We start from the raw sequence: 18,382 nt of genomic DNA, 5'->3' as shown, positions 1-18,382 counted from the left end.
TCTTAAACTCTCTCTCTCTCTCTCTCTCTCTCTCTCTCTCTCTCTCTCTCTCTCTCAACTTTCTTGTTCTAAAGAGAGGCCAGCCTGGCAACAGAGTGTATCTGGGTTCTAGGGGTTGAGAGAAATCTCTGCATGCAACAGTCCCTTCCCACCGCACAGAACTAATAATGGCAGCCTTGGATCAGAAGCACAAAGGATTTGGATAAGTTTGTTCAAGTGACCTGAGAGGAGAGATACTGAGGGAAGATTTTGTCAACCCGACAGAGAGCAGCAGCTAAAGCATTAACAGATTTCTTGCAGAAGAACGTGACAAAAGTAGACATGAATGTGTCCACTTAGCCTAAGGGTGAAACTCATGGACAATGTTCCCCCACCCTAACATTCTAGAAGGGGGGATATTGGTCACTCGGTAGCATGTTTATACCATCTAGTTTTCTAACCTGATAGATTTCTTGTATATCATTAGCCTTAGGGTTGCATTGTAGGGGATCCCCAAATTCAGGAATTCATAAGTTAAAAGGTTAAGAAACCTGACCTTGTAGAGAGATGTTTCCTGAAAATTGTGCTTTTTGGAGGAAAAAATATGTGTTCTATGGGCTCCTCTTTTCTCCCCCGTGACTGGAGGACTAAATGAGGAGGACTAAAAATTTGAGGAAACAAGGACCCCTAGCCCTTGATACCCCCAGCTATTATAGCAAGTGATTTAGAAAACAGGGATCCAATGGAAATAGATATGGTCATTCCATGGTCTCAAAGTAGGGTTGCTTTCTTGGGAAAGTTGATAAGCTCTCTGAGTGCATTATGAATTCTCTGTATTTTGTTTATAAACTACTTTGAGTGTATTTTGTTTTCTGAATTGAAGGCTATCTTGCCTAATCTGTAGTCATTACCTTGAAGGTTTATATAGGAATTGAGTGTTTCTTTTACCTAAATTTGAGGAAAACAAGATGTGAACTCTGCATCTTAGATGGAGCATACTGTTCTCTCTAATTCTCTAAAAAATATACCTCAAAAAGGCTATGATAAACTCATTTATATTGAGGTATAAATGACTAAGGGATAGCTGGATGACATAGTGGTAGAGCACTGGGGCTGGAGTCAGGAAGATCTAAGTTCAAATCCAGTTTCAGACCCTAGCTGTGTGACCCTGGGCAAGTCACTTAACCTTGTTTGCCTCAGTTTCCTCATTTGTAAAATGAGCTGGAGAAGGAAATGACAAAACTCCAGTACCTTTGCCAAGAAAATTCCAAATAAGTCACAAAGAGTCAGACATGACTGAAATGGCAGAACAACAGCATAAATGAGGGATAAGACAAGTGTGTTATACTTCTAAGGATACTTAACATTTTAACACAGTTTAATAATAACCCAAGGGAAATAATGTCTAATGGAAGAATCGCAGTATCACATACAGATATATAAGCATATATAAGAGACAGAAGGAGGATTTTTTTGTAACTGTTGTTTCTGATTTGGGATGTGGGGAACAGCCTTCCCAGAGTTTTAACAGTTCCTGACATTTATACAGTCTGGGACTGTGATTTCATCGGTATAGGAAAATCTCAGTGAGGAAACTGTCTCTGCCAATGCAGGTGAGTATCTGCTATGCAACTTAGAAGCTTGGACAGCTGCCCGGGGCACTGAACTTGCCCAGGGCAATGGAGTCAATACGTGTCAGAGGTAAAACTTGAACCCAGACTTTCTTCACTTTGAGGTCAGCTCTCTAGCATCCTAATATGTTTAGAGTCTGTCTAGGGCTTCCACCTATCTTATTTCATTTGACTCTCATAATAACAGGTATTTTTGTCACTATTTTAGAAATGGGGAAATTGAGGCAAAGAGAGCTTGCATTAACTGTGATGATAGAAAATTTCAGAGGTGAGATTCAAACCCAAGTCTTCCCCATGTCAAGTTCAATCCTGTATCATCATGTCACACCAACTCTTTGTATGTCTACTGTGTGAGCACCTGTCTCTTTTCTCTACTCATACAACTAGTTCTGTTCCCCAAACTCTTCAGGGAAAGGGGTGCCATTTTGAGAAAGCTCCCCAAGGCATCTCAACCTCAGCAGCAACTTGAATCTTGTGTGGGAAATAGGCAGAAATTTTTGCGTTTCTGCATCTATCCATCAAAATGTAGTTATGCATGTATATAAGCCCAGGGGTAAATTTATACTTTGTGTCTGTGTAATGCAGTGTGCTCGGTTTCCACAATGATAATTTCAGGATTATGAAAAAATTAATAGCAGATTTTAGTATGTTATTCATCATGTACAACTCCCCTATGTATAATTTGACCGTTGAGTTGACAGTGACTTACAATTTAAATATTACAGGGCTTGTCTGGGGGAAAAAAAAGCATGACATTAAAAGGAATAAAAATGTGCAATGTTTCCAGGCTTTCACAGCTCTCCAGATTTGGGAAAGAAATTATGTGTGGGAGCTAACTTTCCCTTAAGGCTCCTAGCTTCCCTCTCAAATGGCTACACATGAAATCTAGGTATAGACATGGGGCTTTTGTCATGACCCTTCCCAAGAGATTCACCACCCAGAGACCAAAGAGACTGACTAGAGAGGAATATGATGAGCCCTTAGTAGTACTTAATTTGGGGCCTCCCAGCAACAAATCTCTTCTCCTGGATTTGGTCAGTTTGATTAAGAAGTGCATCTTAGCTCCAAAACAAATGGATTTTGGGGCAGAGAACCTCTGGCTGTGCTGCATTCTACCTGCTTGTGCAAGGACAAATGATTTAATCTCCTCAAACTTCAGTTTTCTCATCTGTAAAAAAAAAAAGCTGATTATAAAAGTTAATCTCTAAGGTCCCTTTAGCTTGAAATCTATGTTCCTATGACTTCTCTCTTTTGGAAGAGAAGGGAGGAACTATGGGTGCACAATGTTGCATTCAGTCACCATATTAGCCAATTTCTTCCAATTGTTCTTTGTTGCTAGGAAGGGCTTATTGGGAATGGGAAGAATCTAGAAATTAATGTGATATTAGAACAAAAGGCATCAATAAGACTTCTTTTTTTAAATTTATTTACTTTTAGTTTACAACATTCAATTCCACAATCCCTTGAGTTTCAAATTTTCTCCCCCCTCCCTCTCTGCCACCCCCTATAGCAGCATGTAATCAAATATAGGATATACAAATATACAAATACCTTCACATTAAACATTAGTCAAGTTGTAAAGAGGGATTATAACCAGTGGAGTGAACAATGAGAGAGAAGAAACAAAACAAAACAAAAAAGAGAGAGCAGGTGTGTGCTTCGATCTGCATTCAGGCTCTGCAGTTCTTTCTCTGGGTGTGGATAGCCCTTTCCATTGTGCTTCTTTGGAGTTGAATAAGACCTCTTTTTAAAGGTCTACTTGACTGGCACATGGGCTAGGCTTCAAGAATGGAAATTTCAAAAGTATAAAAAAAAATAATTGATGTGTTATTTGCTTTCATGCAATTTGAGGTTGTTGGACCTGATGAGTTTTTGACCAAGTTAACCAGGCACTTATAGTGCTTATATTGGGCACAGTGACAGAATCATTATAGTATTATTTTTAGGACAGAGGAGGACCCTCCTGCTCCAAATTGTCTGCCAGAGGACCTAAAGTTTGTAAACCATACCTTCACATTAAACTTCAGATATTAAAGACTCCTATTAAACATACTTACGTTATTTGGGATTTATGAGATACTCAAATTTAGCATGGTATAAGGACCAGTGGTCTTGGAGTCATAATTTCAGTTCAGTCATTTTTCAGTCATGTCTTACTCTTGGTGACCCCATTTGGGGTAAGCATCTGAGGTCATATTTGAACTCAGGTCTTCCCAATTCCAGGCCCAGTGCTTTATCTGCTAAGCCACCCAACTGTCACCTAGAATAACATAGCTAATAAGTGTCTTAAAAGAGGGTTTGAACCCAGGTCTTCCTGATTCTTCCATTCTATCCAGTAACACCTAGCTGAGATAATATATGCAAAGCTGTGCTACTTTTCAAGTGATATATAATTGTTAATTTTTTTTTAATCTGTATTCTTTCTATAGCACCACCTTGCCTCTAGATAACTTCTAAGGTCTGGTTGAGCTTTAAAATTCTGTGATTCTAAGACATTATTAGATTTAGCTATCCTACACTAGTCAAGTCTGGAACTTCACCAATTGTGGAGATTGATGGGGTTGGTTGTTGCTAGCATAAGTTACCAAGGCCAACTGGCCCAGGGAAGTGAAGAAGTGAGAAAGGTGCTTGCAGAGGGTAGCCCAAGGATGAGAAATTAGGGAATTAAGCAAGGGCCATAGCATGAGGGAATACGAGATAGAAAAGGCATTCGATGGCCCTGGGAAGTCTTTGGTTTTTTATGCATGCTCTACCAGTCTCAGCATAAAGCACCTAGAAGATGAAATTATCTGAATCTATAGCTTGAATTCATTTATGAGATTGACTATCCAGAACTGGGAAGATGGAATCTAGGTGGTACAGTGGATAGAGCACTGGGCATGGAATCAGGAAGACTTAGCTTCATGAGTTCAAATCTGGCCTCAGATACTTACTAGCTGTGTGACCCTGGGCAAGTTACTTAACACTGTTTGCTTCAGTTTCTTCATCTGTAAAATAAGCTTGAGAAATTGGAAAACCAGTCCTATATCTTTGCCAAGAAAACCTCAAATGGGGACATGAAGAGTTGGACATGACTGAACAACAACCTGGGAAAACAATAATGGAACCAAATACAGGACAATTAAATTTTGATGAGAAGGCTTGAGATGCATTAGGAAGCATTTGGAAAATCAAATGTTACTTAAGATGGGCCCAAGAATGGGAAGTCCAGTGCATTTTAGACTCATCATTATGAAAATGGATAAAGGACATTTTCTTTTCTATATGTAATAGTATGGACATGATTATTGTTTCATATATTTCCTGCATCATGGGACAAATACCTCAGCTTTTACCATTTTTTAATTATGTGATAGAAATTATACAGTGGAAAGAGGAGTAGATTTGGGGTCTTGGGACCTGAACTCAAAACCAGCTCTACCACTTACTATCAATGTGACTATGGGTCAGTCATTTCACTTCTAGGCCTCAGTTTCCTCCTCTGTAAAATGTGATGTGTATAGTAGACTATCTTTATGGTCCTTTTCAGATCTCAGTCTATTGTCCTATAACATAAGACGTATAAGTCAATAGAGGCAGTACCAAAATATCAGAGAAAATGCTGCAAAAGGAGAGGTTGTCAGGGTGGTAGAAGGTCATCAAAATCAAATAGTCACTTCATACCTTTGTCCTTTGACTGAACATGGACACAACTGTAGAGAAAACTCTGGTAGATTGTGTTTCCCTTTCCTGGGAACTGACAAAAACAATCCTTAATTCTTCCATGCTGGTGTTTTCTAAGAATGTGACAGAATTGGGCTTTGGGTATGAGAGAGTTCATATTCAGGGAACACCCTTTTTCTCAGAGAAAAGCATTCAGATGAACAAAATCAAGCCAGGAGCTATCCTTGGCAAGAAGATGAAACTGCATTAAGCCACAAATTGGGAATGGATTTCTCTACCACACCTAATCACATTCGTTATTTGTCAACATTAGTTTCATTCATCCATGTGACATGCCAGCATAGACAAATACCCATGCACCAGTCAGATCCCATTACAACATGCTACAAGGGACTGTCTTTCTGGGCTGGAATCTTACATCAATAATAGCTCACATTTTATACACCACTTTACAATTTTTCTTAACTGCCTTCCTCACAATAACTCTGTGAGATACTTCACAGGGTTATCAAAATTGCTTGAAATAAGTGAATCAATGGCTAGAGATTAAAAAACCTTTCAAAGACAAAGATTTTTTTTTTCGGAAAATTCAAGCTGAAATGAACCTTAGTATCATAGATCTAGAGCTAAACAGGATGTCACAGGACAGCTAGTCCAGCCTCCTCATTTTACAGATGAGGAAATCGAGACCCAGGAAGTGAAATGTTTTGACCAAAGTCACACAGTTAAGATAAATGAAAGACTAGATTTGAACCCTGGTCTTTTGACTTCAGACACTGCTTTTCCTTCCACAAAGCTTCACTTCCCTTAGGATAAGTTGAAACCTCCATTTTTTTTTTAATTTTTCCGGGCACTGAGGAGGTAAAATTACTTGCCCAAGGTCACATAATTAGTAAGTAGCATAACTAAATCAAGAACCCTATGATTCTAAGTGCTTTACCCAATATCTAAGGTGCTTTCCACTAAACCATGCTGTTTTCATCAAAAGGATTTATCAAAACAGAATTTGACCCAAATTAAGTAGAGAAATTATTTCATTTACAAAGAGTCAGCCTGATGGAGGCATGTAGCCATTGGCCCTGCCCCATTGAGGACAAGCTATTTAGGTTTATTTACTCACTGCTGGCTCAGACTTCAGAGGAGCAGGATTAATAAATGCTTGCCCAGAGGGGACTCGTTGTGGTGTCTTTCTAAATCCCCTAAGACAAGTTCTCATGGGCACCTTCTCATGGATTTTGATGAGTTGTTTAGTGGGTTTAACATGACACTTCTCTTTTGGCACCCTAACAAAGCTTTCTCGAAGCATATTGACATTTCAATACAATTAAAGTAGCTCAGAGATTTTACTTCATATCCTCCAGATTGATAAAAATGACAAAAGGCAAAAATTGTAAATGTTGGAGGGACTGTGAGAAGACAGGCACACTATTGCACTGATGGTAGAGGTACGAATTACTCTAGTCATTGTGGAAAATAATTTGGAACTATACTACATTGTGGACTGCTCAGTGTCTAGCACTAATCATGGTCAGAGATGTGAATAAGAAATGACCAGACCATGTGGGTAGTTCAAGAAAGAACCATGAACTCCATTTAATGATTCTTTGAATGAAGTTTTTAAAGATCAAGCAGACAAAGATTCAAGTACTCTTATCAATAGCTTAGTCTGTCATATGCTTGAGTATTCTTATCATTATCTTCATCTCTCATTTCCTGGAAGTAGCTCAGAACTGGATAAGACCATGTTATCTATGTGCCAAAAAGTCTTAGGCAAGGTCAGTTAACTCCTGTCATATGCATTCACATAATAAAGGATGCTTAGAGCCACAATCATCAAGGACATCTGCATAGGAATTTACCCCCAAGAATCAAATATTTTGGCTTTCTACAACACTACAAATATCACTAAAGCCAGAAGAAATATCACTTCAGAAGGTACACATGATCAAAGGCGATCAAAGACAAGGGGAAAGTTCAGTACAACCCAATCAAAACTAAGTGTAATCTTTCTTTCCTATGTTCTCTCTGTCTCTCTCTGTTTTGTTCTCTGTCTCTCTGTCTCTCCCTCCCTCCTCCTCAACTCTCTCTCTCCCTCCTTCTCTCCCTCTTCTCCCCCCCCCCACCTCTTCCATCACAACTTCTCTACCTGGATGCTCAGCAAGGAGGAAGACACTAGCTACCTTTCAAGATGTCACAAGATTATGTACCAAAGGAGAGAAGACATAAACAGGAGGAAACTCCATCTAAAAAACATACTTGTCTAGGAGACCATGTACCCCTAGGGTCAGCAAGGAAAAGATATATTCTGGTAGAGCAATCAATTAAAATATTATCATGGTAAACATGAAGAAATGCTGGCATACTAGCATTTGCTTTAAGCTAGAGGTTGGAGAAGGTAATAAGTCCCATATTCCCTAACATCACCTTGAAAATGGGGATCCTCATATGAGGACGGGGATACAATAATATGAATTGAAGCAGAATGAAGTAAACAGAGAGAGGAGAAGAATGTGTAAGATGATTACAACAATGTAAAAGAAAATAAGATTGAAAAAAACAACATTCAGAACTGTAACCAATAGCAACTTCAGAGGTCTGATTGTGAAGTAAGTCTCCTACCTTTTGGCAGAAAGGTGGTGGACCACTGGCATGGAATGAGGCATACATTTACTAACCTGATCTATGTGTTTATTTATTTTGCTTGATTATTTATTTAAAGGACAGTTTGATTGTGAGGTAGAGGAAGGAAGAAAAGAGGATTAAAGCAATTTAAAAACACTAATAAACCATTTTAAAAAGAATCAAAATCTATCCACTCAAATGACAACAAAACAAGTATATTTCTACTTCAAGTTGATTTTGAATGAAACTTAGCTATACTTTTGGATAATAATATTTTTATCAGTATCATAGTGTTTTACTTGTTATAAACACTGGAACAATAATTATGAGATCAGTATCAAAGTTTGATTCAGAATTAAAACATGGAGAACTTTTTAATTTTTTTAATGAATTTAATTTCTTTAATGAAAATGGACAAAATGAAACAATGGCTCTGATTATCATCTTTTTTTTTTTTTTTTGCTTTTTGGAGGGAAATTGGGATTGAGTGACTTGCCCAAGTTCACATGGCTAGTTTTTGTGTTAAGTGTCTGAGGCCAGATTTGAACTCAGGTCCTCCTGCCTCCAAGGCCGGTGCTCTATGATAATCATTATTTTTTAGGAAAACTTTGCTTTGGTATTTCAATTTAGATATGAGACCTCATCAGTGGAGGTGCTTCTTCCAACAGAGGGTAGATCCTAATTTATCTCCTCCTCATCTTATGAACTCTTTTCCTTGCCTTTTCATAAATTCCATCCAACATATGCTGGGAGCTTTACCTAGTTCTCTTAACATAACATGTATACCAGTGCATACTGATATATTGATTGTCTATTAGCTATTCCTTGCTATTAGAAGTTACAGTTTACCCAAAGTGTATCAAATATCCACTAAGAAACAACCATCCAATCTTTAATCTACCCATTTATCCAATGTGTTTATTGATCCAAAGATATTGCCAAACATGATTTTCTTAAGGGAAGTGATCGTAAGGTCACATACATGACTATTCAAAAGGAGATTTTTCATTTTTCAAGAGATAAGTGGCTAAAGGGTACAAATAAACAATACTCCAAAGAAAAATTGTAGAATGTTAATAGTCACATGAAAGAAAGCTCCAAATTGCTAATAAGGGAAATGCAAATCAAAATAAACAACTCTACAAACTGGCAAAAAAAAAAGACAATGTAGCAATGGTCAATATTGGGTGGGTTTGTGGGAAGATAGGGACACTGGGGTATGATTGCTAGAGCTATGATTCAGCACAGCCATTTTAGAAAGCAATTTAGAATTATACAAATAAACTAACTAAAATATTCATACTTTCTGATCTAGAAATTTTATTACTTAGCTTATACACTAAGAAGGCCATTCAAAAGAAAGTCTCTATATAACACAAAATATTTATAGCTGCCTTTTTTGTGGTAGCAAAAAATGGAAATAAAGTAGATGCTCATAGATGAGGGAAGGGCTAAACAAATGGATATAATGGAATATAATGAATATAATGGATTATTGCTATACTATAAGAAATAATGAATGTGCTGAACATAGAGAAGTCTGGAAAGATCAACATATATTGATACAAAGTGAAATAAGCAGAGCCAAGAAAACAATATACTTAATAACTACAACAATGTAAATATAATGACACAAAAAATCAAAAATAAATGTTGCAAAATTGAATAAGCATGACTCAAAAGAAGGGAAATGAGAAGACATTCCCAACCCACCCTTCTGCAAGAGTGAGATGTTCACAAATGTTGCATATTGAATATATTGAGCATATTTTCAAACTTTTTGATGAATTAATTAGTTATGCTGATTTTTTCTTTTTCCATTTTTGTCTTTGAAAATATTATTTGTTAAATGCCATGATTCTCTGGGAGGAAAAAGATACTGGGGAAAACCTAGTGATATTAAAAGGGACAGCGATAACTTGTTAAAGGAGTAAGTCCTCAATTATTTGAAGGACTGTCATTTGAAGAAAAGATTAGGCTTGTTTTGTTGATTCTCAGAGGGCAGAACCAAGGTAGAATGAATGAAAACTGTAAAAAAAAAAAAAAAGTCAACCTAGACCTGATGTCAAGAAAAAATTTCCTAACAGTTAGATTGTCCAGAAGTTGAGTAGGCGATATGAAGAGGTCATTGGTTCCTCTTCCTTGGAGATCTCAGACAAAGGACAGATGTCCACTCATTGGATATAATGGGGTTGGTGTGTGTGTGTGTGTGTGTGTGTGTGTGTGTGTGTGTGTGTGTGCGCGTGTGCATGTGCATGTGTGTGTGTGTGTATGGGTTAGACCAGATGGCCACTAAGGTTCACTCCAGCTCTCAAATTCTATAAATCTGTATATTAAGGACAAGGGATAAAAAAGTAAGCTAGCCCAAATGATACCCTGGCATCCCCACAAAATAGTAAAAGATTCAAGAAAGGCACATGGTACATTGGTCAGATCTTATATAGAGGATTGCAAAAGGTAATGGACAAGAATCTCATTGCATGAGAAGGTTCATATGGATATGGTTCTGGACTGGTGATATCAAGGATGCTGCAACCTCAAGGTAGGGCAAGTGGTGTCAAATTTAGAAATAGGGTCTACTAAGCCAGACTTTAACATCCCTGTGGGCTACATATTGACTTAAAAAATAAATATTTTTGTTACCTATTTTTTATTTATTTTTTGAGATATTTCCAATGATCCAAGACAATTTCAAAGGCCTCATGATGAAAAATGTTATCCACCTCTAGAGAAAAAACTGATGAACTATGAGTACATATTGAAACATACTTTTTTCATTTTATTTTTCTTGCTCTTTTTTTGCAACATGACTAATATGGAAATATATTTTGTATGACTTGGACAGAAAGAATTTGGAATTCAAAACTTTTTTAAAAGAATGTTATAAACAAAAAAATGAATTAAGAAAGAAAGATTTTTTTTTAATGACTAATGTACAAAACTAGATTTTCTCCTCTGAAAAAAAAAATCCCATTTAAATTTTAACTAGGTTCTGGGCCCACTCAGCGATGAGGTGTAAACCTAGTGTTTGACCCCTCTGCCCTAGAGCAAACCCATCAGAAAAAAATTTTTTTTAGTTTTCTATTAGGATCTATTCCGAAACCTGTACACTTGGCAAACACGCCAAATCCATAAAAGGGCTCATTTGTTACCATATTGTGGGATTCTAAAACTAGATAACTCAGCTAAAAGTTATAGTAAGCATAATTTAGAATGTATTTTCTACACTTCTATCCCCCAAACCACCCATTTCTGTTGAGAGCAAGCAACATCTTTCCAGTTGCCCAGGTTTGCAACCTTAGAGTCATTCTTGACTCTTTACTATCTCCACTACCTCCCTCATAGCCAATCAGCGCTGTTTTGTCATCTTACCTCCAAATCTCAAAATGTCTGAATTGGAAGGAAGGGTCATTTGAGGTCCCAACTAATACCTGAAAAAGAACTGTTACAACATGCATGACCAGTGATCATCCAGCCTTTGCATGAACTCCATTGTGGGAGAAGCCATTTCCTCTAAAGATAAGCAAGAGAGATCTTAATTAATCTGTCGTGCTGATGTACGCTAGAAGTTGATAATGGCAAAGCAAAGCAAAGTGAAACTGCTGGGCTGCTCAGCTGATATCCATCAGTGCAATGCCTAGTATGGCGAAGAGTTTCCTTTGTTTCAATTGTTCCAGGTTTCCCATGTCTTCAGAAGAACCCTGAAATATTATGAACACCTTAGAGCTTTGATGATCACATTTTTTAAAAGAAATCCCTCCCTCATTCTAGTGGAGATAGTAATGAAATTTTGTGAGAAATTGTTGTAAGGATATAGTGTCTTTGTGGCACAGAGCTAGGTCCTAATTAATGAGAATAATGAATCTCATGAAGTGACCACGTTATTCAAATATACCTTGCATATTTCCACAGCAATAGAACCAATTGCCATATTTTATATTTATATAAATTTATATTTATTTGTTTGTATTTATTTATATATGTCTATATTATTCACATTTATTTATATACACACATATATTTATTTGTGCTTATTTTTGTTTGTATTTTTGTATTTCTATATTATATATTTACATATCCACATGCCTATATTTATTTTTATATTTGTTTGTATTTGTTTATATTTTATATAGTATATATTTATTTATATAAACATCCATATATATTTATTTGTATTTGTTTTATATTAATTTATTTGTATTTTATATATGATATATTTATATACACACATTTATATTTATTTACATATGCACATATGTAAATTTATATTTATTTTTATACATTTGTATTTCACAATGCAATATGGTTAGATAACAGTTTTCTGAAAATGATCTAGAAGTTTTAGTGGACTACGAGATCAATATGAGGCAAAGGGTATGATATGGCTGTCTATAAAGCTAACATAACCTTAGACAGCACTAAGCACTTGTTGGCCAAGTACAGAGAGCACCAGGCGTGATATCAGGAAGACCTGAATTCAAATCTGACCTCAGACACTCAGTAGCTGTGTGTCCCTAAGCAAGTAACTCTATCTCTGTTTGCCTCATTTTCCCCAATTATAAAATTGGGATCATACTAGAACCTGCCTCCCAGAGTTGTTGGGAAGATCAAATGAGATAATATTTATGAAAGTGCTCTGCACAGTCCCTAGCATATTGTAGATGCTATCTATATACATGCTTTTCCCCTCTTTTCCTCTCCCCCACCCCAAGAGAGGTATTGCTTCTAAGAATAAGGAGGCAATGGTTCTACTCTAGTTCATCCTGGCCTATTTCCATCCCATCTAGGAATATTGTGTTCACTTCTGGGAACTACATTTTAGGAAGATTACTACTAAGCTGGACAGCATCCAAAGAAGAATCACTGTGACAGTGATAGTCCTTGACCATATTCCATAAGAGGATCAAATGAGGAAGCTTTGGGGTCTCTGGCTTGAAAAAAAGAAGATTCAGGGAGGACATAATAGGTATCTTCAGATATGTAAAGGATTGTTCAGGGGAAAAGAGTTTAGACTGATTTTGATTGGCCCTGAAGGACTAAAGTGGGGAAGGTAAATTTCCACTTGATATAAGGGAAGAAAAATTACCTAACAATTAGGGTTAGGCAAAAAGTGGAATAAGTCACCTATGAAGGTAATGGAAGTCCCTCTCTGGAGACTGTCAAGCAGAAGCAGGATGACTTTCAGGGCTTTGTTCTTAAGAGTACCCTTTTTCATGTATGGGTTGGATGAGCCCTGAAGCCCCTCCCAACTTTGAAATTTTGTGGGATTTTGCATTAGAAGAACTGCTTTTGAATCTTAGCTCTATTTTTCATATGTTTATGATCTTTGGCAAATGATTTAATCTCTCTAGGCCTCATTCTTTTCATCTGTAAAATGAGAGAGTTGAGTAGATAATTTCTCAGGTCCTTGCCAGATTTAATTCCTATGGTCCTAGATCAACCCTTTTTTCCCAGTGAATCAGTATCTGAACTGCCAGGGAAAGACAACCTCTTAGTGATGCCTCCCAGACAGTATTAAAGTTTCAGCCAACCCCCTCTCCCCACCTCTCCCCGCCAAAAAAAGAAAGAAAAAGTCAAAGGAACAGAGAAAAGTAATGCGTGGGAAATGTCAGCACAAGAAATATAATGAGAAATTTTATGGTTTTTTTTTTAAAGCTAATTCATTATCATGGCAATTGCTAGATTACAATTTCAAGGTCCTTTATATTTATGAACATTTTCCACATTCATCTAATAATTGGAAATGAAGGTGAATCTTTTAAGCTAATTTTATTTTTTGGCCTGAACTGGATTTTTTAAAAATGGTAATCATTTCAATTTTTACATTAATAAAATCCCAATAAATTGGGCATGTACAGGACAAATACTGGATCTCTCACTCCATGACAAAATGCCAGACTGGAAAAACACGTTCCTCTATGCTCATTCAACTTCACCATTCATTGTATTTTCTGCATCTGTTCATTCCCTAACCAGAATATCAAACACCTTCCCAGAAGCTCTAGGACAAGAAGGGGCTTTAAAAGGTCTTCAAACTGACCTCTCCTGTCAGGATCTATATTAGTATCCCTCAGAATTGAGGGATCCTTTATATCAGTGATGTCAAACTCAAATAGATACATGGGCTACTGCCATATATCAACTTAGAAAATCACATATTAAAATTATCTATTTTTTATTGTATTTTATTCATTATGTAAAATATTTCTCAATTGCAATTTAATCAGTCTAATTGATTAGTGCTAACTAATTAATAAGTCAGACCATACCAGGGAGTGCTGTTGGATGCATGAGTCTCCAGACAGTACATGTGACACTTCTGCTTTACATTAAGGAACCAGAAACTCTGAAGTTTAAGATCATGCCTCTCCTGCCTTTGAGCTCCTAACTATAATTTAAGAGGTGAACAACAAATGTTAAGACTAGACTCAGTCCTGCAATCAGGAAAATAAAGCCTTTTTAATCAAAGTAAAAATCAATTGAAACCTATTTGTGATCTTTGGGAAACAATACAGCATAGTGGATAAAAAAAACCGGCCTTGGAAAAACAGAAGTTCTGAGTGCAAGACTCTCCCTTAAACACATACTGGCGGCACAACTCTGGGCAAATTACTAAACCTCTCAGTGCCCCCCAAGTAATTCTGTAAGACTCTAAACTGCAGAGGTGGATCCCACTTACAACCTTAGGCCCCTACAACAAAATCACAGATCTGGTCAAAACAGAGATGAGTCAAATGTAGATCTGGAAAGAACCTCATCTCGGCCCTTCTCATTTTATCCAGTCTCTCATTTTCATATGAGGAAACTGGTGCTTAGAGAATTGAAGTCAAGTGCCCAAGAACATAGAACTGGTTAATAATAGGGTAAGAACTATCAGCCCAATCTTCTGGTTGCTAATTCAGTGCTCCTTCAACCATGTCACACTGACTCTGAAAAATCTTTGTGTATTTGCAATCAATAAAAAGAGATCAAGGATTGAAGTAAAGCCTTCTCCTACTCAAGAAACTGCAGTGGTTCCTTATTGTCACTTAAGTGACAGCACAAATATGTCTGCTTAGATGCCCAGGTCGTCCATAATCTGTTCATATCCTACCTCAGGGTGGGGAACCTGTGGCCTTGAGGCCACATGTGGCTCTCTAGATCCTTAAGTGTGGCCCTTGGACTGAATGTAAGCTTCACAAGTTTGGGGACATAGAGGGCCACGTGTGGCCTCCAGGCCATAGGTTCCCCACCCTGCCCTACCTATTTACTCCTCTCAGAGCACCCTCTGAGTCACTCACACCAGGTTCTCTTTGTGTCCTTTAGCCAACATCTTTACAGAATTACACACTCTCTGAATTACTTTTAGCTTTGTTCTTTACCCTTGGTAAAGACCATCTGGAGATGATGCTTTCAAAAGGCAATGCAAATTTACATGGGGCATTTTAAGTACAGTTATCTCCCTGGTGCTGATTGAAAATGAACAAGAAGAGACAACTTACGTGGAGAAGTCTTACATTAGACCCACTGTTATCAGTCACCAAAGAAAACCCAAATGTGGTCTAAGGAAGAAACCAGTGAGTAGTTACTGAATGTGATACCAAGGACATGATAAGCTTCTGTTGTTTGTTACATGCTTCCGGTAAGGTCTGGGACTGACAAAGAAAGGATAGGATCAGCAGGTTCTAGCTCAATCTTTTGCTCACAGGTATCAGGAGTGAGCACATAGCACATAGTATCACACCTCAGAACTTTCAGTGAATGCACGGTCTTTTCAATGGAGATACTTAATGGTTGGTGCAAATCCCAACTCAGTCACACTTTCACATTCTGGGCAGCTCCTGTCTGTATCTTCTCATAGGCAGTCCACCCAGAATACCTTCTTTGTGTCCCCAATACTTAGCACAATTACTGGCACACAGTAAGTACTTAATAAATGTTTGTTTTATTATCGCTCTCTGTATGTCTCCTGACATTGAATAGACATCAGCGGCGTCTATAGGCTACATTCATTCTTTGTTCTTGCTGAATGCATAGCTTGCCTCTTTTCTGATTAACACAAGTCTCTGATGCCACTCTTTACCCCATTTCTCCTAAATAATTCTTCACTGGTAATGTATTACAACCTACCCACTCTCAACACACACTTCTTCATTTCTCCTTGGGTGAAGCACACCTGTAAGTTTCGTCTTCTGTGACTTGTAGTCATATATATTACTAAAGGAATGTGGATGTTGAACTGGTGGGTCTTCGTTTCAGGGAGAAGATGGAAGTCATCAAAAGCGCTATATACTTATCCAAAGGCAATCTAGCCTGCTTTCCTCTACCTATTCAGTTCTTACTCTAAATTATTGTTCATCTCAAGCATTTATCAAAGATATGGATTCCAACTATGATGGTGGCATGACAGGGCATAAAGAAGCCTAGCTTTCTCACATGAACTCTAAAAATAATCTTTAAAAGTCACCATATCAAATAATATTAATAAATCTCAAGAGAACCATCAGTAAACCTCTTTATCCAGTTTAGAATTACACAAAAATCACCAAGGGCCATGAGTGATGAAAAAGGCATCCTTCTATAAATGCCAATATGAGCTCAAATGGACAAACTAGAAGCCTATCATAGCAACAAGACCAGGGAAACAGTAGGGAGGAAGGAAGCCTGACTAGAACCAGATAAAACCCCAGAGAAGATGAAAGGAAGCCTGCAGCAGTGCCCTGACCTGGGAAAGCCAATCACAGAGTTCTGATTGTGGTTCAAGAAGGACAAAGAGAAGACCCTAAAGACAGCCAATGTTCTTAGTACAGACACATCAAGGGAAGTGGAAGCCAAAGGTAAGAATCCAGGAAATTAAGATCAGAGACAAATAAGTCCTGGCTACCTCATTCAAGAGCTTGGGAGGAAATATCATCTGGTCTCAACATAATAACTCAACTGAGGTTAGATGATATTTTTTTCAAACACTGTAAAGAAATATTATAGGTCAAAAGACAAACAGAGGGTCTCAGGCAGTTTTGTTCTGTTTTGATCATCTTAACAAAGAAAAGAAAAGGGAGGGGAAAAGGAATACATTCAAGAAAAATGAGAAAGAAAGGGACCCAAATTAATGTCTCATAATCGGGAGGTGAAAAGAATATTATATGAAAATGCAAGATAGATTAGAGATAGATAGATTAGATAGATAGATAGATAGATAGATAGATAGATAGATAGATAGATAGGGAATTTATCAAGCATGTACCAGGAAATAGTGAGGGGACTGGGCATTGTTATTACCAGAATAGGACAAAGGAGAATTAAACACCCACTCAGACTCACATACACAATGAATTTGGTGTAGTTATTCATTAAACTCAATAGAGAAACAAGCAAGGACAGGGAAAAGGAAGAGAGAAGGTGGAGACAGAGAGGGAATAGATACAAGTACAACAAACTTCAACTTTGGAGGATAATTCATAAAGGGGTAATTTATAAAAAAGACAAATATAAGAACTAGTGATCAGAGTTTAGTTGTGAGAAAGAAGTAAAAGTAAACCTCTTCATTTACACATCACTAGTATTGCTCACATTACTTGTCTTTCACTACTCTCTTCTTTGCACAAAGATTTGCAAGGGGAAAGGGGCAAGGCAAAAAAAAAGTATAAATATAATCGGATAAAAAATATAAACCATAATCATTATCTTGAATGTGAATGTGATAAACTCTCACCCACAAAACAGGAGATAACAGAATGATGAGAAAGCAGGATCCAATAACTTATTGATTATATTTTTTAATTGATCCATTCAAATTCACACAATATGAAAATGAGAAGGTGGAGTAGAATTTATTACCCTTCAACTGAACTTTAAAAAGGAAAAGGAGTAGCAATCACAATCTCAGACAAGGCAACAGTAAAGTTTATTGTTTAGTCATTCAGTCATTTGTGGCTGTGACTCCATTCGTGGTTTTCTTGGTAAAGATTCTGAGTGGTTTGGCAGTTCCTTGTTTAGTTTATTTTACAGAAGAGGAAACTGAGGCAAACAGTTAAGTGACTTGCCGAGGATAACACAGCTAGTAGGTGTCTAAGACTAGATTTGAAGTCAGGAAAATGCATCTACCTGACTTTAGGCCTGACACTCTATCTACTACACCACCTAATTACCCACAGTAAAATTAAATACAATTAAAAGAGATTACTGGAGAAATTAAATTATGTTCAAATGTACCATAGATGATGAAATATTAACAATAACTTTAAAAAATACACTGAATGACAGTTAAGTACTTAAAGGGAGAGTTAATATAATGACAGGGGAAAAATCCCTATTATAATTGGGAACTTTAATGTACCTCTCTCAAACCTAGACAAATCTAAGGAAAAGGTAAGCAAGAAAGAAGTTAAGGACCTGAATAGGACTTTAGAAGGGAAAAAATATAATAATTCTCTGATGATTACTAAATGACTATATATATATGTATAAAATATAAATATTTCTCAACTATGTATGGCACTTTTACAAAA

The sequence above is a fragment of the Petaurus breviceps genome, unplaced genomic scaffold, assembly GCF_028583685.1.
Source record: "Petaurus breviceps papuanus isolate PSGF00001 unplaced genomic scaffold, PetGlider_PUasm1.0 175, whole genome shotgun sequence".
NCBI lineage: Eukaryota > Metazoa > Chordata > Mammalia > Diprotodontia > Petauridae > Petaurus > Petaurus breviceps.
Note: the sequence above shows the minus strand (reverse complement) of the source record.